The 21,655-nt window shown below is 47.4% G+C and overlaps 1 protein-coding gene across 20 annotated transcripts in view; it reads right to left on the bottom strand.

Moving 5' to 3' along the window:
- FBRSL1 (fibrosin like 1) overlaps positions 1–21,655 on the bottom strand; it is a 514,295-nt gene that overhangs the window by 378,167 nt on the left and 114,473 nt on the right. The gene's annotated exons all lie outside the window — the stretch shown is intronic.

Raw genomic sequence — 21,655 nt, forward strand, 5'->3', positions numbered from 1 at the left:
AAAGCCTAACACGCATTCAGTAAGCAAACCAAGATCAATGCCATCTACACACATAACAGAGGCTGAATACTTCTAAGTGTTAAGTGTCTGCCCTGAATCGGAGCTACAATACAATATAAACACAAGTTAAAAGCTGGTCTGTCATGTCACGGTGATTAACATGAGGAAGTGAGATCAGAGATGAGAATTACTATCGCTGTCCCTGGCACCTCTGAGAACTGTAAGCTGAACTCTCGGTGACAACTTATCGACCTCTCCCCCTAAACACATGGTACAGAAAAAGAGCTTAAGAAACAATATACCAAATCACTAAGACATGAGTTCATTACAGCTAGTTAAGATTTTCACTATGTCTTTTATTAACTGCTGAAGGGTCAAAATTAAGCCTTCTGGAATGCTTTGCAGACTCCATACCAATTAATTTTTTACGCAAAGTAACTGCATCAGATTAGGAAATACCTTCAAAAGCACTGCTGACCATGCCAAAACATGTCAGCTTCAGCGCAAGAAATGTTTCCAAATGTCTTGCCCCGCTTCTGACTGAATTACATGTTTAGCATCGGTATCCTACACGAACAGAGCACACAGCACAACCTGCTCATATTAACAAACACACCTTTGCTACTACTAAAGAGCTCACAGAAATCATTAGCTCTCTAGCCTCTCAAAATCTAAAGCCCAACAAAAAAAGAAAAATGGGAATTGGGATGAAATGCCCTGCTGATTGCTCTAGATTACTTCCTCCCCCTCTCGTTTAATTAGTGAATTGACTGCCTTAGCATGCAACATGCTGATTGCACTGCAAATCACTCATTGCTTCAAGTTGCCCTTCCTTGGGAAGCAAGATGATGCACTGACACTTCTAGGGCGGCAGAGACATTGGAACTTGAGTCACGGTGATAAACTACATGGAGTTGTTTCCTATTCCAACCCAGGCCAAAAGACAATTAATTATCCAGCAGCCAGACAATCCCTACAGACCTCAGGCAGGGGTCCTCTGAGAGGCTGGCAAGCTCCTGTAAAAGCACACATATACACAGCAAGTTGGAAACAACAACAACAGAAACAGAACAGAGAGATACCACTTCCCACCCCCAAATTAAATTAAGTAGCACTGTCTCAGAGGCGCAGAACAACAGAATACAGCTCAGCTTGCCAAATCCGTACCTAGTGAAAGAGCAAAAAAATGATTGTCTGGCATTATTCACTGTGAATGATGAAATGAAGAATACCAATTAGCATGTAGTTGCTCGCTTTGCTTTTAGCTTTAAGATAACACTACAGCAGCAGTCTGAGATGCCACTAAAAGAAGGTCACACCGTCCTATTTGCTGAGAAGCTGCTGAGATAGAAATCAAAATGCTAAGCTTTAGTAACTAAGCAGAAACTAGCGCAATGGAAATGACATCTGCCAACTGATACTCAGCAAAACATTAGAAACAGAAGTCACCAAAACGTGCACTTCTTCATAAAGCCAGCTGCAGCTGCAACGTGACGGCGGACGCAGGGAGGATGCTGCAGAGAGCGGCATGGGCCCTGGCGAGGGAGAAAGGAGGCAGTGGTACGTGAATGTCCCCACCTGAAAGCACCAGAAACCAAAGCAGTCCTGGCCCACCTGACAAATTCACTTTCAAAGCTGCTCTCAAAGGCAGTAAATGGCAGTTTGGGTTTTAATTCCAGCTGGCTTCACATGGGGATTGAACTTCTCTGCATGCCTCAGGGAGTTCTCCCTCAGTACCACCCACAGCATGTTCACTGCAGGTTTTGTAAGACTCACTTTCCCTCAGAACTAGTCAAGAAAGCTGCATTTTTCCCCTTACTGAAACATGCAAAGTTCCATACTTTGAAGTTTGGCTTTTTATCCCCATTTTGTTTTGAGATTTAAGGTTGCCTCATCACTGAGCTGCTAGCAAAATTAATTCAGGGAGTACACTCCTAGCTGGATCGACGCCAAGGAAATAACACATTCACTTGCAATACCACTTGCATTCAAGAATCTCGAGCACTTTCCGAACAGCCCTGAATTAAGACCCAGGCTCCAGTAGCCAAGGCCGCTGCTTGCCTATGGGGTGAAGGCGGAGAGAGGCATCCTAGGCTCTGCGGCGTGTCTGGGGCCACCATGGGGAAGAAACCAAATTTCTCAGCCCTGTGACAAGGGAGATTATTCCATGGTCCCACTCCTCCCCGCTCCAGCAGAGGATGCTGCTCACAGGACTTCACTTTTCCTGGGAATGCAGGATGCTGAACCCAGCTGCTACTTACTGACCGAGGCGACAGCGGGGCTGGTTTCTTTGCAGTGAAACACAGACCTCTCTGCAGCCTCAGGCAGAGAGCAGGAGGGGGCTAATGGGGGCTCTGTTCTTGCCTCTTTTGTTTCCTTGTTTTATTTACTCTACTAAAACAACCCTCCAGCAATTGCTCTTTTACTGAAGTTTATGACCTCATTGGGGACCTCATTTAGCACAAGAGCTTACTATTTTTGATGTGCTTGTGCATAGGCAATTTTTGGAAAACAGAACACTGCTGCAGTGAACATTTACTGGTGCTTGTTGACCTCAATCCAGCGAGTCCAGCCCGCAGGTGCGTCTGGCCTCGTGGCAAACTGCTCCCCTGGAGCCTTCCCCTGAGAGGCATGGACCTGCAGCTGGTTTTGCCCTTTGCACATCACATAAAACCCTGGGGATCCCCGGGCAGTGCCTGAGGTCACAGCCCGAGGTCAGGAGGACTCTATCTCCAGCCAGGGGTTTCTGGCAGAGCTGGCTCCCTCGGCTTTCAGGGCCCGTATGTCCCCTGCGGCAGGGAAGGCTGGTGGACGCAGGCCCACTCCCTGTTCTCAGCTCCAGGAAGGAGATTGCCAAATCTCGTTCCAAAATACACAAAACCATTTCGCTCCTTACTACTCACTGCTTCTAGGGCTGTCTCCTACCTGTCCTCACTTCAAAATCTCTCTCACACCTTCCAGGGCAGGCTACAGCCTCTCCATCTGCACCCCTTGTCTGTCTGGGCCCCAGACTGCGAGCAGATGGCTCCAACTGGCTGCCTGCGTACAGAGGAGGAAGGATCGGGTCTTTCCCCAGAGCCTCCTTCCTGGCAGCTACCACACGAAGCACGCAGACTCTGTCACCCCATTTGTTTATTCGGATGTACAAATATCAAAGACCACATCCAGCTGAAACCAAACCGTGGTACCTCCTCCTACGCTGCCTGCAATACCTTGCACGCCTGCGGCCTTGCACCGAGAAAGGCCTCAGCACGGGCTGGCAACCCAAGCACGTTAACCAGATTCCGTGACAGATTACCACAATAAAATCTTGATAAAAGCTTTTCAACTTCTATTTTGGCCCGGGCTAGTTACAGAGGTACAACTGCTTGCAGTGGAGCTGGTGACATCCCTCCCCAGAAGGAAGGCTCCTTCCCCCAGGCCCCTTGTGACAGCGGCACACAGCCGCCATCTCCAACAACACGCCAGGTGCGCGACACTCGCTTTATAAATAAAGCTATGAATAATGCGGGTGCACGGCCATCGGCTTCGGAACGAGATTGTTCTTACCCCACAAGTGCCACAGCAAGCAATTTCTGCGCAGTGGTCTCCATGTCGTCTGTTTGATCAGGAAATAACCATCAGCCCTAGAGGACCCTGGCGCAAGCTCACAGCCGCGGCTACCCGCTGGCTGCAGTTATCGCCGCGTGTTTGCTCAGCCCAGCTCAAGCTCTGCCTTAATCCTCTGAGTTTGCACAGCTATTTGAGATCTCGGAGAGCATGCAGGGGGAGGCTTGGGTTGTAAATACCTTTCAGAGAGAAGGAACACAAAGAACGTGAAAAAAAAGCGCAAAACCACACAGCTAGAAGAAAACCTCAAGTGTGCTGCTGCGGGGTGCAGAGGACAAAAATAACATCTACCATTAGTAAAATAACAACCCTCAGCCCTCAAGCATCACTTAGAAATGCAGCCCTGGTGTGAAACCATGTCTGTTACAATCCCCTGTCTCCAAGGTCCATCGGACACTGCAAGGCTCACACAGGCAGCCAAGGACTGGTTACACTGCCGCGTTGCCAGGCTGCCTCTGCTGACTTTAAACGATTATATGGGCTGTTTTCCCAGAAGGGAAACAGCCTCCAACTCTCTCCACAGCCACCTCACAGGCTGTTCATTCCAGCACTTATTCCTTAAGTTGGGGAGCATGAAATATCCCACTGAACATCAAACAGAAGAAGGATCCATGCAAAGGAAATACAAGAAAAGTGCTGTCGCTGAAAGTGCCCCGCTTGTCCCTGCTTCTGCCTCCCGCTGCTCTCAGCAAAACTGCAGTGGAAAAGCCCCCGAGGATCTGAGCACCATCTACCCTTATATTAACTTTAGCATGCAATTAGCAGGAGGGCTGTCAAACACATTTGTTTAACAGTTCAGGGAGAGATGGTGGCTCAGAGATCAACTGGAACAGATTTACTTTTAATTAGGGTTTTTGTTGGTGCCGGTTGGTTGTGTTGATTTAATATTCCTATTGACCTGGTACCCAGTTTATACAACAGCACCACAGAAGCAAATGCTGCCTTAATAATCTTGTGCCTTCTAAGTAGAAAAAGTACGTTACAGATACGGACAAGACCTCTACTAATAGAAATCTATCATCCTTTTCTTTGCATAGAGGTGACACAACAGACAGTAATCTAAAGGGAAAGATAATACTGGAGACGTACATGAAAAAGATTCAGGAAAGAAGTGAACTTCAGAGGGTGAGAAACCACTCCAAGATCAGGATCTAGCACAAGAAAAGAGGAATAGCCAGCAGGCAGATGAAATGAAGTGAATAAGAAGAAATTGGGGAGAGATATGGGATGGGACAAATGGTAACTGTACCAGCAGATGGATAGCAGGTAGGACCACCAAGACGACTGAAACTGAACTCCGCTGAAACTGTGCTGAAAAAGGCAGGAAATAGGTGGAGACTGAAGGAGCAGCAGGAGCAGGCACAAATGGTGGGAGAAGAGGAGTCTGAGAGCTCTGCCTGGCGAGCTCTGGGGCAGAAAGACCCCACCGAGGGGGGCAGAGGAGGCGGGCGCATGCCCGCGGCTGCTGGCGGAAGTGTGGCCCGGCAGCTGGGGCAGCAGGCTGCTGGCACCCTCGCTGTGAGGCTGCAGCCTTCCCAGAGAGGGAAGCTCTCACTTTTCCTGTAACATAACGCACACTTGTTTGTTTTACTTTCCCACCCTCTCTTCTCCCCCACTGTGAGCTTCACTGAAAATGTAACTCAAGCCCCAAGCCTTTCAGCCAGAGCCACCGCAGCTTTTTTTTTTTCTGAAAAGCAAAAACACGTCTAGGTTTGAAGTGACTCTCTTGCTTTGACCCTACATTCAAGCAAGACAATCAATATCAATTAAAATGATTGCAAATGAAATCCTTGCTTGTTTAACCTTAGACTGCAATTCTCCTTTCCTAGCTGACACATTCCAGATGAGTTTGGGTCTTGCTTTTTAAAACACTTCACATTTGCTCTGACCCTGTCAAGTGTTTAGCTCAAGAATAAGATGACTTTTTGACAAGACAGCTTTGGAAATGTTAAGACATTTGAAGTTGCCACTGGTTTGCAGGTTTATGATACATGATTTAACTTTAAAATAAAAGTGGATGAACCAATAAACTCGGTGTAATTGAAACAGTCAAATTTATTACCAGCGGCTGCGTTCCTGTCACCTGTGAAGAGCTGAAGAGCAATCTGCCGGCACTCTGCTAAATGACCGCTTGTTATTGTCTCCCAGGAATTAAGACCTTTGCTGCTAGACCTTGAAGACACCGTACCAAGTAAGGTACCTTGGACAAATGTTACTTCAAGCCAAAAATTACAGAAAGGAAGGTCAATGTCATTCTACTTCTAAATGCATTTCAAGCCACAATACTTTCGCAAAGCTTTGCCCGCTCTTTTTGCTTGCAGAAACATTCTGGAAGTGGTGTTTAACAGTAATTTATGGCAACAATAGAAGTAGGAGAGCACACAGCAAATACCTCATCTGTTGTAAGAGGTCAAGGAAATCTGCATGAATGTGAACATATGGCTGCCCATGTTTTCAGTATAAACCGTTCTCCACCATCACCCACTGGGGAGATAGATAAACAAAATCTACCGTTTTAAGCCACACTCTGCAAGTTCACCAGGCAGCAAGCCTTCGCCTTCTTCCTTCTCCAATTTCCTCTTTGGAGCCTGCGGGTGCCTCACTGCAGAGAATTGCACACATCTTCCTCACTACCTGCTAACAGACATACTGTACAGCTATTAAAACTCCCACAGGTGCTTGCTGTCCATCAGAAAGGAAATGATCCCATTTTAAGCCATCAGTATTTCCTCTAGTGATGGCAGTAAATGCCCGACGAGTGCTCACAGAATTACTGTCAGCGGAAAGTGTGTCAGAGAGCAAGGGAGCTTAAATGATTGAAGGGAAGCTGGGGCACCATTTTCAGGTAGCTGAAATGAGGCATATTGCAAGCCCAGCCTGCCCAGCTTTCACAGTCTGCAGGAGTGCTGAAAGGCATAGCTGCTGTTCATGCACTGCAAGGCCAACCTGCCCAGTTGCCGCAGCAGATAAAAGTACGTTTAGGCTGAAGCTGCTTCCAGCCAGGACTGTGAGCTCAGCCGGCCCGGTTTATGCAGCATATGAAGGATTTGGAAAAGAGCTTGTGCTTATCTGACAGCACCTACTTGAGCTGATGCCAGCGGCATCGCCGGGGAGAGCGTGCCTCCCGCCGACCGACCGCACAAGAAGCGCCGCTCCTGCAGCCTGCCGTCACCTCAGCGAGCTTCCTCCAGAAGGGGAGCAATCGGGGTGGCAGCATGCAATCCAGGTCAGAGCATCGCACTCGGCTGCAAACACTCAGAGGCACTGCTGGGCCCACGCTGCTGACAGGCAGCAGTCACGAGCTTGTTTAAAGAGCGCAATATAAACACTTAATCTGAATTAATTCCCCCTCTGCCCGGATTATTGAAACAGGCACTCCTATCGAACTCAGACCGCTCCCACTGAGTGACAGAATCAGGGCTTGAGCAGCCGCTCCTTGCTGCAGCCAGATGTGGCTGCTTCATCGCTCACTTCCAGCCTTGCTGGGAAGGTAGCACAACCCCAAGCCTCCAGCCACACCAGCTGGCCCCAAGCTGCCAAAGGAGAAGGCATCAGGGTCCTACCAGCCCAGACTGGTACAGCAGAGGGATATTTTGCCTTCACCCATTTTCAGCTAAGCTTGTCAGAAAAAGCAGGAAGGCACTGTTGAGTTAGGGATACCTCCAGCCTCTTTGTCCCCATGGACAAAAATACTTTAGGAATACCAGATCCCTAAAATTAGGAACAAAATGAGACAACACAACCACTTCAAATTCTACAGTGCAGGGGACATTGTGCTTCCCTGAGCTGAACTCTGGGCCCAAGCTGAGCAGACAGACGGGGCACACAGCTCCTTTACCACCACTGCTGCCTGAATTGGTCTCCTCAATCTATACTCGTGCGTTTGAGGTTTTCATCTTCACAGAGCAAAGTATCTAGCCACCACGTAAAGACTGCATTGGCTACCATGTGAACGAACAGCTTGAGGCTTAGAAATGGTAGCTGTACCCTGAGGTAGCCTGGTCATGAATTCATGAATCTCAGGCCTATTTTCTTCAGTAATTCACAGGGGGTTCCACTCACTAAAGAAACACAAAGCTTTCGTTTATTTTCTGGGATTCCTAACTCAGCCACACGTGTAGTCTCCACTTACTTTTAGTGCACACTTCTAAAACATAGCCATGAAAAATGTACTGGTCTTAAAGCAGCAGCACGTAAGGAATTAAATGCTCCAGACAAGTCTCCCACGGGATGACAGACTCAAACACATCCACTCTGCAAGCAGCTGTGGACATTTTGAGGTTCTGCCTCCACCCTGCGCTCTATTACTGCCCCCGAGGACGCACACCGTTCCCAAAGACTCAGCAGAACGGAGGGATGGACGCTGGCTGGCTGCAGACGAGCAGTTTGCAAGCTTAGCTTAAAGTGCAGGTTGACACAGTCTGCACAAAGGAGATGAACGCTCACAAATCCACTCCTGCCAGCTCTCCTGCAGGGACGAGTCTCCAGAAGAAAAACCAGGCATATCCTGAATCCCTGGTGCTGCATGATAAATTAATTCCTGTTCAAACACTATGACACGAGAGGTATTTTTACCAACTCTGCAGTTGCCCTCAGTGGTAGGCAACAATTTGCAGTTCAGCTGTCATGAGGTCTAGCATGTGTATTAAATAATTAGTCCTCTGGTAGTTTCTTTTGGCTGGGAAACAAATGAGAAGAAATATACGTGATCCAACAACAAGAAATATGTAGAAGGCAGCCACCTCTACAAACAGCTGCCCATAGTATATTACTTCAACCTAACGGGAATACGCTGAGTGAGGTGACTTCTGGCACAAGAGAAATGCCTTGCTAAACATCTAAATGTCACAGACACTAATAAAAAGTCCAGGACAGCGCATCTGTGCCACTCTCGTCATCCTTGCTCTTCCTCAAACATGTCACTGGAGAAATGTATTTTGCAACAGAGGACTGCAGCTGTCAGTCTCGCCAGCAGCTATGTTCTCCTGCCTCGAGTGGCTTAGCACACCACGTGCTCGCAAGCAGCTAATCTATAACTGGTTTGCTAGAACAAACAATAAGCAACCAAATGTTTCCATATATCCTCAGGGCTTCACAGAATAGCTCCAAACATTCTGATATCAGCGTCAGGAATGAGGTATTCATTTATATCCTAGGCAATCGCTGAGAAAGGGGAAACAGTATATAGCAAGCAATTTTGATGTATTCCATGTTATAAAACATTTTTCAGACAGAGAGCTCAAAGGTCATTAATAGATTTTCATATGTTTACAGACAGCAGCAATTTCAAGCTCTGTAATTTTAAAACTGCATGTCAGTCTCTCAACTTCCAGCTGTTACTTCAACATTAGATAATGAGCACAATGCAAAGGTTACACAATCACTTGAACCAGCTTATGCTGTAGATCCAGTCAGACAAATCATTATTAAATTCTAATTACATACATATTATTTTACAACTCTTATTAGAACAGCAAGGCAAATCCTCTTTTTGTAAAGAGATCAACAGTTTAGAAAAAGAGGCCAGAAAGGCTATTCTTTTAACGTGTTGGGGTTGCTCTTCTCTGTCCCTCCAGCCCCTAAACCCCTGATTTGTAACAGTCCCTGGGCACAAAGCTGCACCTGGTTACAGCAACCAGTGGTGCTCAGCCAGCCACCAGCCCGCAGCTTGCTCAAGTGCTTTACAGGTTCCAAACATACAGACGCTGACGCCTACTTAAAATAACCATCTTTGATCAGAGGGGGGGAAAAGTGTTTAGCGGTTACCCTCTGCACTGGCTGAACATGCTCCTGTTTTAATTCAGACAACTACTTTCAAACCAAAAAGGCACCCGCTAAAACTTCATCTTCCCCAGGGACCACGCTGCTGTATAGCTGGACAACTGTTACCACGCAGCCAATGAACAACACCATTCAACTGCGGAGTGGTCTTAAGGAAATTCTGGAGGGTACTGGCAGGCATACCCCTTTGCCAAAGGAGAAAACCAGCAAACTGGGGTTTGCTCTCGCCTCTTTCCCTGCCCCCCTTTATTCCCAGGCAGCGCAAAGTGTTACCCACTCTGGTTTATTCCGCCCAAAGCCAGCTGTCAGTCACACAGCACGCAACTTCAATGGGAATTGAAGAATCGCATCCCCAAGACTCAGCTTTGAAGCAGGACAGACCAGCAACGTCCCTTTGTGTGAGCGAGGTCTCCCGCAGTGACAGCAGCGCTGCCCTGGCATAGCGATGCCTCTCTAATCCCCAGCGCACCCTCAGCCAGCAATGAATTTCACACTGGGAAATTCCTTGCTTTGACATTAAATAATTCCAGCTGGGATTTTCAAAGGATAAGAGATAGGAGTCCAATCCCATCACGTTTCAATAGGAAACCCCTAAGGTTTATTTTATTTTGAAAAAGGAAGCCCAGATTTCATTCTCATTTCTATCCCATTTTCCTCTGGGACATGAACGTGGAAGCAAGAAACGGAGGGCAAATGGCAAGGCAGGCTTACAGACTGACAAACGCCAGCGCCAGCTCCTAGGTACCTCAGCTGGCACCATGCGATACAAGAAGGAGCAAACAGATCAGTGAATTCATTCATTCGTGCCTCTCCCAGAGCCAAGTAGCAGCACTTCTGCTGCGTTAGTCTCACTTGCCACTGAGGAAGAAGTTCCGAGCAAACACTCCACCAGGAGGTAGGCAATTAAAGCTCAGGAGGGAGCAAGAGCAGCAAGCTGCAGAGAGGAGAGCACGTGCAGAAGGGAACCGTGCTCCTCTTGTCCTAGGGAACCGTGCTCCTCTTCTCTGAGCACATAATGTAAGGCCTGAGGCAGGCGGGGCTGGGGGCTGATAACACCTGCGGAGGAAGATGCTGCAGAGAGGTGCCATCACTTCCTCCTGCTCTCACCTAACCCAAAGCATGGGGTGCAAGTTTTTGCCTGCTTTGTCTCTCCTTCCATTACATTTAGAGGACTTTGTTTCTTTTCCCCCATCCAAGCGGTGCTGAAGAGGGCCTCTGTGCCACCACCTTCCCTTCCTCAGCCCCTGGGAACTGACTTGTGCTCACTGCTTAGTTCTCCGGTGCAGAAACCTGTCAGCATTTTGGGTTCCTCAGACCAGAACCCAAAGGCTGGTTGGTTTGTAGGATCTGTTTTCTTCCTGCCCGGAACAAGGCCTTGCCAGTCAGAGACGAGAGAAAGGGGCATTCATGCAAAGTTTTCCACCTCCTGCCAGCGCTCAGTTTTGAAATGCAACAGGGAATTCAAACTTGATACAGGGCAGCAACTTCCATCACTGCTAACCCACTCAAATTAGTTAAGAGCCCTTGTACATCTGACGATTCATGGCTCCGAGGGTACAACTTGGCTTCTCGTTTACTGCTCGCAGCACCTTGTCGATGGCACACATCACAGAGTGAGAAATACAGATGTAGCACGCAGCATTTAGGTGTTCAAGTGGGCATAGCCCTCTGGCAAGAGCTAAAACTGCAGTCCACGTGAGCAGCGTTAGAAGAGAACAAATGAAACCAGAGACACTGGAGAAGAGCCCACATGGAAACGGCTTCCTGTGATTACTTCTGTCTCGGAGCTCTTAATAAGCCACATCACAGCTGACACCTCCACCAGCTCGTGTAGATAACCAGGAGAAATGCAGACATGGCGATAGTGTTGTACACGTGCTATGCAACATCTCGCTGTGCACCAGCACATCCCGCATCCTGGGCTCCGACACCACTTCTCAGCCTGACCATACGAGAGACACCCACTTAAAAATTGTATTTTGAAGTGCTCATAAAACCAGGTAACAGCTGCGGCACGCCTCTCGGAGGTGTGATGATACAAAGAACTTTCCAGAGGGAGAGCCGCAGCGGCACCTCCCAGGCAGAGCTGACTACCAAGGCTAAATCCCCGCCGCCACCGCTGCCCTCGAGCCCCCCGGTCCCACCAGCACGGTGTCACCCCGGGCGAGCAGGGAGAGGACAGGCAGGATGTGCTGGGCGACCTCCATCTCGGGAGGCTGTCGCTAAGCAACCAGGGCCTCCGCTACCCGCAGCATCCTCCGCTCCGCTCTGTGCCCAGCTGCTCGCTCGTAGCCCCTCGAAACCTGGTGAGCAGAGCAGCTCTCATCAGGGGACTCGGGGAGCACCGAGAGTGAAGACTGCAGATAGAAGTGTATCAGCAATACCGTGTTTCAGAAGAAGGTGAAAGGGCAGAAGGGGAAAATTTTATGCATCTGACCAGAAGTACTCAGTAAAGCAGAACTGACGGGAAACGCGGGAGATGGCAGGTATCGTTTGCAGGGCAGGATATGGATTTCCAAGCTCCCCGCCGTGACTGAGCACAATTCCAGTCGTAAAGTCTCCGGTTTTGGCAGGACCACAAAAGCAGGTGACCCCTGAGACCAGCGCCCCCTCTGCAGTGACGAAGGAGCAAATGCCTTCCCAAGCCCTGCAGACACGGGCTGCCGGTGTAGAGGCCAGAAAAACAGTAAGAGCAGTTTAAAGTTGGAGCCACCCTACAGAAGGCAGCGATCTGCAGAGCGCACGGCCACCTTAATTACCATGCACTTAACAGCAGCTCTCCCCTCTCTCCACACTGAGTACATTTCCCATCCACACGTTATGCTGTTATTGATGCTGATGAGGTTTGTAGCTCTCAAATCCCATTAGGGAAAGCCTTCCTCTAGCAAAGAAAAAAAAAAAAAAGCATCTTGAGAAGGTGAGGGAAAGTTCTCTCATAATTTAAAAATAACATTGCCACTTGGTTGTTATCATTAGTGATTTTTAAAGCATAATGCTTTAAGAATCAACATTTTGACCCCCCTATTTTACAGGATGAAGAATGAGCAAATACAAAGCAACTTGCCCCAAATTCAGGAGGAGTTTCTACATCTCCCAGGCCACGCAGTGCTCCAAGAGAACCAACACAATGGCAGAAATCTCCTCCTGACACTAGAAAGGATTTAACCCTGGTGGTAGATGTAAGATTTTTTTTTCTTGGCCACACAATAAATGCAGATGTAGACATTAGCTACATAGGAGGCAACAGGTGGGATTTGTCTAGCTTCAACCTTACATCCTTTTGAGTGTCGCAGATAAAAACCAGCTTGAGAATAGCAGAGACAACATGATCAATGCATTAAGTCAAGCTGTTTGTTACCAGAAGAGTAGAACTGGCAGCTCTTCTTGGCTCCTGCAATATGACACATAACCTGGCCTGTCTAATGCACTGCTTTGGATGGCACCCAAATCCAGCACCATCTGGCCAGCATGCTCGTATGTGTACAAAGAGGACAGAGGAGGCTCCTGGCTGACAGATAAAGTGACATATCAGTGCAGCGACACGGACTTCAAATCTCTTCAGAGGCTGCAAAGCCAGCTACGCGCCGTGGGAACAGGCGGCCAGCTAAGTGACTTCTGGGCAGCGCGGGCTGAGAGCTTCTTGTCCATGAGAGAGCTGGGTAAACATTTGTTTTGTTTGTAGAAGCCATTAGCAATGCCACAAAATTATGCAAAATTATTTTCCTGGGGTAGGTTCAAAGCAGAGGGTATCACATTTCCTTCCCTGCCCAAAAGCTAATCCCTACATTCAAAAGCCTGATTTTTCCACCTCTGTTTTTACATCCAGCCTTGCATGACGCCCTCCCGGCATCACCCGGCAGTCAAAACCAACATGTTATTCCATGGCTTAGAGCCTCTTAAAGCTCGGCCTCCCAGCTACGGCACAGGCTGCTCCTTCCTCCTCTCCTGCCACCAGGACGCCACGTGCAGATTCTTCTCAATTCCATTTCGAGCACTTCAGTGATGATTTGGCGGTAAGGAAATGAGAATATTTGGTACCAGTACAAAGAGCGAGCTGCCCAAGAGAACAAGCAGGGTGTCTCCTGTCACATCTAACATCCCATTCTGTATTCACTTCATGGTTTTATTCAGCTGTTAACTCCACTGAGGTACAGAGAGTCACACGGGTGGAAAAGAGAGAACAAGCTTTAACTCAGGTTATGGCAACTGGGAAAAATAAAAATAAAAATAAAAAAATAACACCAGAAATCACTGCAGCTTAAGGAAACACATACCCAACTGTCCACCTGGTTTCCTCCTGAAGGTAAGAAGAGAAGCTAGCCTGATACGATCACACTACGGCTCCTATAAGGAAGTCCACTCAATAGCAAAACCCAGCTGTGTCAGGGCTGGGGGGTTAGAAGGAGCTTTAAAATTGTAGCTGTCCTTTGGGAAGAACCCATCCCCATGAATGCGATCAAAGGCTCCCCGGCACCATTCTCAGTTCTTTCCCTTGAGGGGTGAAAGCATCAGCGGTTGTTCATGTGTCTTTCTGCTGAGCTGCTTGGCAGCATCGCACAAGCCCTTCGTGCTGCTCCCTACCTGGCTTTACAGCAGGTCCGAAGGAAAACACTGCAGATAAACCACCGGCGGCTTTCAATCAAGTTTTTAACCAAGCGAAGCAGAAAGTCACTGCCTCTGCACACAGAGAGCATTTGACCAAGAAAATTCAAGTGAATGGGAATCTTTGAAAAAGGACAGAATCTCTGAGAGCTCTGAAGATTAGAGCATCCTTTTTTGTTGTTGTTCACCATTAACTATCTTCTGTTATTGCTAGGTTGCATGTTTATCACACCTTCTCCAAAGATACCACTAGGGAAATTTTTATCCTTGTTTTCAATTCCCTTAAAAGCCCATCATGAAAGTTTTGTGATTGTTAAAACATTGGAAGTTCAGGAGGTGCCAATCCCAATTACTGCTATTACAAACCACAAAGAATTAACCTTATTTTCTTTTCTTTGTATCTTAGCAGTTCAGGTGTACAAATAAATAAAGACATAGTCAACAAACAACTGATGAGGCTCTTCCAGAGATGACCTTGAGGTTCACAGGCCAAACTTAACAGTAGAGTCAGGGATTTTTGAGTTAAATACCAAGACCAGAACAAGGGTCTAAGTTATTAACAAATCCAGCTATTGTAAAACAAATGGCAACAGACATGTTTAAATACTTTTAAAACCCTAGTACTGTATACAAAGCACCCAATCCTTGTTCTGAGCCTGACCCACTTTTCATTCAGAGGGATCAGCTTGCCTAACAAAATGAGCCAACTATCCTTTCCTCAGTTTTGCAGGTGCTAAAGCTCCAAAGCAAGAGGCTCAAGAGGTGCAGAGCTTCCTCCCTGAGGCCAGCAGCACAGGGACAGCAGCAGAGACGGCCCCGCTGCTCCCCGCTGCAAGGCTCCTTCAGGCATCCGCTGCCAGCGTTGTCCTCAGCCTGCTACTTCCCCTTACCTCATCTTACTTCATGGTACTTCACAGTACCGCAGGTTTCGCATTCTAAGCATTTTGAAGAAAAAAAGAGAGGCTACAGAAGCCCTGAGGCAGATTAGGATTAAAGCACTGATTGTCTTTGCCAGGGACAGGTGCTGGCATGAGGGCCACTGTTACTGAGTGGCACAGCGGGACCCCATCCCTGCTCCTGGTCCCACCTGTGAGGTGACCTTCCTCCTCCCTCCCCAGCACAGCCCAGGTGCTCCGTAAGCTCCCGGAGGAAACCAGATCGTACCCTTGGCTCAGCACATCACCCTGGTCCACGCCTCGGCAGCACCACTGTGCCACACTCACCTGCAGGGCAACTGGAAATGCCCTAGTGGTCCCTGACGGAGCCCGGTGAGCCAGAGCAGTGCCGAGCCAGCTCAGCGGGCAGCCACAGAGGTGGCAGCGCTGTCACCAGGCAGAGAGCACAAAGGGGGAAAGCTGAGGGCAACACGCTCGCGGCTGCTTCCGCCAGTGGTCAATGAAAAGTTTTCCAAGAAAAGATAACACGAACCCTAGCTGAGGCACAGTGTGATAAAGGAACAGAGAGACAGAAAACAAAAGGGAACTGTAAGAAAGACAAAGCCCTTCTCTCCCTAGCACACCAAAACAAAAAGAATTAAAAAAATAAATTAGCATTTTAAGAGGATGCAAAAGATCTGTAAGGAAAAAAACAACACTAAGCTCTATTCTAGATTTATATGATAAACATATTTGCTAAGCATCACTCAGGCTCAGATGCACGTATAAGCTCCTGATAAATTCAGGACAATCACAAAACCCCTTACTTGCCTTAAACCAACCCCTGCCCACATACTTTACTTTTATGCAGCAAAACCAATGCACCCCAGTAATAAAATCCATTTTAAAATCCAGTGTTATCAATGAAATAGCAATTCCCAGGACCTAGCTTCACTTTGTGTTTCTGAAGAACCACTTATTCTGCAGGGCACTCCTGTTATTTGACATACCTTCCTCGGCTGGTCTCCCTGTCCTTTCCGATTTACTGCATTACAAACATTTTGGAGGTTTGGATAGCATGGTCTTTAACATTTTATAGAAACATCTGCCAACAGAGCTGCTAAGCACTCTTGTAAGAGACAGAGATGTTTATTTGGACATGCTGCTGACGCTTCCTGTTGCATTTTGATCCTGAGGCATATGCAGTCCTTCCAAACAATTTAGCGTGCGTTACAGTGGAAGCACAGCTCTCAGAGAAGTGCAGCTGAAAGTAATCGAGACTGAAATTTCAGGACCATCACAGCAAAAACATTGCCGAAGCCCCTCCCAAGGCTCCAGGCAGAGCAAGCACCTAGCAAAACAAAGCAGAACGCACGATGCTTCTGGAGTACCGGTGTTGGAAAGGCACTGTGTGACTCCAGGGCTTCTTTGGGATGGTTTCACGAGTGGCTGGAGCGACACAGGTTTCAGCAGCACACACTGCAGGGCTGGGACGCACAGTGGCTTCATTTCAGGCTGGCTGCTTGCTCGCCAGCCATGGCCCGCCATGGCAGCAGCCTTCCTAACGCCAGGCGCAGGAAATCAGGTACACGCTCCCAGGGCACCGCAGCAGCGCAGATACACACTGGGTGCTGCTCCCGCGAGCCTGCCCCGCGCTGAGCGAGCTGGGTTATCCCTTAGTTGGGTGAGTGTCGGCACCGAACGGTGCACAGGTGTGTCCTTAATGCTCCAGACCTGTGCTCTCGGGTGGATTTAATTACGGCAGCCCAAAGAGCTACCATCTGACTCCTCCCTGCCCTTCTGCTGGAATTTACCACTCCAAGTGCAGCTGACAGAAGAGAGCTTACCCAGCCCGCAGCCCCTGCAGTTCATAACTTCGTGGATTACTGCAAACTATCCATTGCTCACAGTTAAATCACCTTCAGCTGCTGCAAAATCCCACTGGGATGATGAATCTGCATCCCTAGTCTTTCCACCTTTGTTTCTTAGCTGTTAAGAAGAGTAACTCTTCATCACACCGTTCAAACCATTAGGGCGGGCTACGGAGTTTTCAGCCAGGCTGTGTAAGTACTTAAGGAAGAGTGTGACTGATCCCACATCCAACGAACCGCCGCCCCCCCGGTATCAACCAGCACCGAATCACCTCCAGCAGTCTGAAGGGAAGGGAGAATCCCGAACCCCACTGCATGCCTCCGACATTTGATCCCTGGAAGCGAAGGATAATACTTGCAACAACAGATTATGAATCTGTACAGAAAGGATTAATGCCGCTTGTTGGTTACGGAGATGAAGGAATATAAAAAATACATTAAAAAGGAGAACTGTGAATTAAAGCTAACCACACAAAAATTAAGGGGTTTGTTAAGGGCTATAGACCTAACAAACCAAGCAAGTAAAAATACCTGTGCGCAGCAGGGGAAGGGAAAATCATCAACTTGGCTGAATTTACTCGAGTGTGGATTGCCCTCTCCCTCCCCAAAGAATGCCTCTGCACAATTAGCTGCTTTACTTCGTAGCAGGGTTTAGAACAGTGAGGCAACAGAATTTCACTGCCTTAAGACCCTTGTAACCTCACCACGGGGGAAAAAATGGATCTTTGCCTGTAAAGCTTGATCCTGCATGGTAATGGCTGTGCCACAGATTGTTTTTTCTTCTGATGCGTGTTTTAAGTTATTTGTGTAAATAACCATGCTGGTTACTCCCATCTGGTTTCCAGAGGGAAGCACTTTAACTGTGAAGAAAGTAAACTACAATAACTGGTATATACCGAGAAGTGCATTTTCTGCAGCTACTTGAATTTTCTTTCACTTGAGCCTGCTTTAATAATTCTGAGAATCTGCACATATTTGGGTAAAGCAAATTACTCCAATTACAAAAAGAAAGGGTGCTGCTATGATATAGAGACATTCTCTACATACTTATAATTACTCTGAAAGAAGTAGGTTTTTTGGACTCTTCTTTAGGGTCAAGAGGTTTCTAATTCCCAATAAAGGTCAAAGCATCTCATTCAGATGAGACGATGAAGCAGCTTCACTAGAGTTTGACTGAAAAAGGTCACCAAATCCAAATTCTCTCATATTCCTTAAATAAGCTTTTAAATAAATGAGCTTTTGCTCAAGTGCTGAGGATATTTAAGGACACCGCAGTAAAACATATATACTGATTTCCAGTCATTCTTACCAGAGAGAGCTTGTATTAAGTGGCTACAAATCTGAATGAGAAACGTCTATCCATGCAACTTCTTCCAAGTGCCTTTTACGAGGTGGGAAGAGGGTGTGCTGATAAAAGGCCAATACACAAAACTCAAGGTCAGAATCTCTTTATAACAAGATCAAATGGATTAACTCATAAATTAGCACACACTCAGTGATGCACAGAGTTAACTAAACAGCAAACTCTGCTTTAGTAGCAGGAAAACCTGAGGCACTCACCTTCGCATCAATCTGTTACAATTTTCCACTGCATTGTCTGTTCTAGTCACAGACACCACTCCTGAGAGACAAACCCCCAGTGTAAGTAATCCCTTAAAGAAACGAACCCATACATATCAGGACTCAAGTTTGTTCCTTCCAACAACTACAAGGATGCAAGCAGATACTCTACGTGCCAGGAACACAGATCCCCTGCTCCATCTGGAAACTTTCCCTGAGGGGGAAAAAATCCAGGGAGGTCTGTTCCTACAGATTACCAAAACACATCTGAAACAACCTTTTGGGCCACAGAGGCTTGCCCAAACTAAAGCTAGCATGTACAGATGATTAGCTCAGAAATTAGTCACATTAACAGGTTAAAAACATGACCAACCATCTGAAGAGCTTCCTGCTACTCCGATCCCAGAGCCAAGCAGTCACAGAACTGCAGATACGAGTCGCTAACAAGCACCTTCCAAAAGCTGCTTTTCTTCTTCGTTCTCCAGCACTGTTTGGATTCCTACCACAAGGTTAATTTGCCAAGTGACAAAGAGAGTCAGAGGCATCCCAAAAATAGGTCCACAATCACTGCCCTGGCAGCAGGGGGTAGTTTTATTCCAGAATGTTTGACAAGTTCCTCAGTCGCTCAGTCCAACATAACCTCCTTGCCTGCTTTCCCTCACCTTGCCGCTTGCTCCCTGCAGTACTTCATCTGGGAACTCTCCCTAATACTGAAATGCATGACTGGAGGCTGCCTGCACGGTCCATGCACAATCTCAGTCTCCAGTCAAGGTAAGAATGGGCAAGAAAGGAAGAGCCAAGAAGCGAACACAGATGTTGGAAAGGGAACAGTAAAGATCATTTTTCAGTAAAGGTCATTTTCCAAATAGTAAGCATGGGCTAGGCAGGGATGTCTTTCTTTTCAGAGCAGTGCAGGAGTTGGAAGCTTCCTCACCCCCAGCTTCCATGCACGCAGCAGAAGAGCAGTGGGGACCCTCCAAGCCTGGCACCAGGACGGACACACAGCTCTGTAGCACCCAGGACCCTCCATTCACCTCTGCAACACCAGGCTCCAGCACCCCCAGCCCCAGACGCACTCCCCGGTATAAATCACTTCAGCCACTATTCAAATACCTTCCTCTGAAATCCCTTCCAAGAATTCAGAACCAGAAAGCCCCAAGCAGTCTGTCAGATAACAGGCTCATTCCAAAGAGCAGGCGGAAGCGCCAGCTACCTGCCAGCTGAATTATGTAGGAGCCACACGCGAGGGACTTCGAGGCGCTCCTCACTGCTGCTGGTACAGTCCCTTCACCTCCAGACAGACAGCTCGGTGTCTGGCGCAGACTGACGTGCAAATAAAAAGACCCCTTTGTGCTAGAACAGAGGCTCTCTCATGTGGCCAAACTCACGAGCTAAAGAACAGAAATACAATCCTATATATAAAAACCAGGATGGTACAAACAGACTCATGATGAGGCTGTGCTTCCTTCCACAGCAAATTACATATACAACGCCTAACAACAGCTTAATTTGTCTCCCACCTTCCCCCTCTCCCCTCCTTTTTAATTTCTGGCAAACGTAGTGCTTATAAAGACAAGTGCTTCAGAATGGGTCGGAGCTTCATCCACACAGACAAGGTTCCCCACTAGGCCCTATTAAAACACTCGCTCTAATTCAGCCTTTGCTTGAGGAAGGTTTCTGACTGCCAGATAAGCCACACATCATTTCTGTAACGTGGACAAAAATCCACTACGAATTAGTATAAAACCAAACTCATTTCCTCTTCAGGCTAGGGCCAAGATTTGAATCGAGGTCTCAGGAGGTAAAAAGACTACGGCGTTATAAATCATTTCTGGCTGCTTATTTGCCTTACTTGCGTATTTTTACACTTACCTGAAATCCACATATGTAAAACATTAAAAAAATGGTGGGGTATTTCAGGTTGTAACTTAAGAGACAATAGCCAGCAGTTACTTCAAAGGTCTGTGAATTGAAACTTTTATACTGCGTGCAGATTTTACAAAATAAAAAAAACCTGAAATGAATTTAATCAGAGCAACCTTGATTCACCTCTCAGCTGCAAAACACAACGGCATGCCACGATTCTGTATTTCCAGGACTTAAACACCTTAAAATCCCTGGATAAGAGCTAACACCCTTTTATTTCACTAACTGAACTAGCAATTGGACTAAGAAAATAGCTACAGCTGTGGTTTCACATTTGTACAGGTTAGGTATATGGGAGTGAGGGCACTTACAAATATCAGCAAGTCTTTTTTATTTTGCAGGCTAGAAGTTAGGCAGGGTATGCAGCTGGTAATCAGTTCCAACACATTTATCACTTCAGGTACAAATCTCATAGCTGTCATTTAACCTTTCTAATGGAAAATTGAATCAAACACGGTCAGACTTCAGAAGCAGTTAGCGGCAAAGTCAAAAATGGAATTGGAGTCTCCAGTGATCCCACCTTTAAGTCTTGTTTCGTGGGGCATAATCCTTCCCGAAACGTGAGCCGTGTGAGAACCACTACCTTAGGAGAGGTAACCACCATCCGCACCAAAACCCAGAGGCTGTTCTGCCTGGAGGAAGCCACTCGAGTCAGGAGAAGGTTTAAAACACTGCTTTGAGGATCCAAGAAGCCCCAGCCGTGGATCAGACCCTTCCCATGGAAGACGGCAGCAACAACACGCGCTTCATGAGACAGGGTGGGAAAGGAAAAATCAAATATCAACGCAGGCCAAAGATCTCTCTGCGAGCTCAGTGTTTCCCAAGCTGTCAGTAATGAGGCTGCTGCTGTCACTTACCCACTCAGTCACTCTCTCCCATCAGACACTGATAGCACGCCTGTCACAGCCGCAGCGATGCCGGAGTCAGAGATGACAAATCGCAGGGAAGACGTGTCAACACAATCAACTGGCCTGAAGACAGACAGCTGGTGCGCAAATTCCACCACAGACAATATCGCTTGTGAAATCATTCCAAGGCATTTTTAGCAATTGCAAGCTCTCAACAACAGCCCCGGCTGCTAAAAATAGCCCGCCGAAGGCTCACTCCAGCACTAATAACAGCACTGGCTGAATCTGAGCCATGCCCCTCTTGGTGACATAGAGGAAACCAAGCACCACCCTCAATGAAGTTGGAGGTTTGAATGCTCTGAGCCCTAGCCATTTTAATGCACCCGTATCGCGGTGCTCTCTCAAGTCAGCTGCTAATGGATTCCCCTGAAACGCCAGATCTAGAGACAGGCAGACAGGGTCCTCCACCGCTAGGTAAAGAGTGAAGGCTCAGATAATTCTTCAGTACAAATATACATCAGCGTGGTTCAATACAAACCCTCCTCGCTGTGAACAAAAGGGACCAATGCATCAAAGGTGCTAA

Source organism: Oxyura jamaicensis, chromosome 15 (assembly GCF_011077185.1).
Source record: "Oxyura jamaicensis isolate SHBP4307 breed ruddy duck chromosome 15, BPBGC_Ojam_1.0, whole genome shotgun sequence".
Lineage (NCBI taxonomy): Eukaryota > Metazoa > Chordata > Aves > Anseriformes > Anatidae > Oxyura > Oxyura jamaicensis.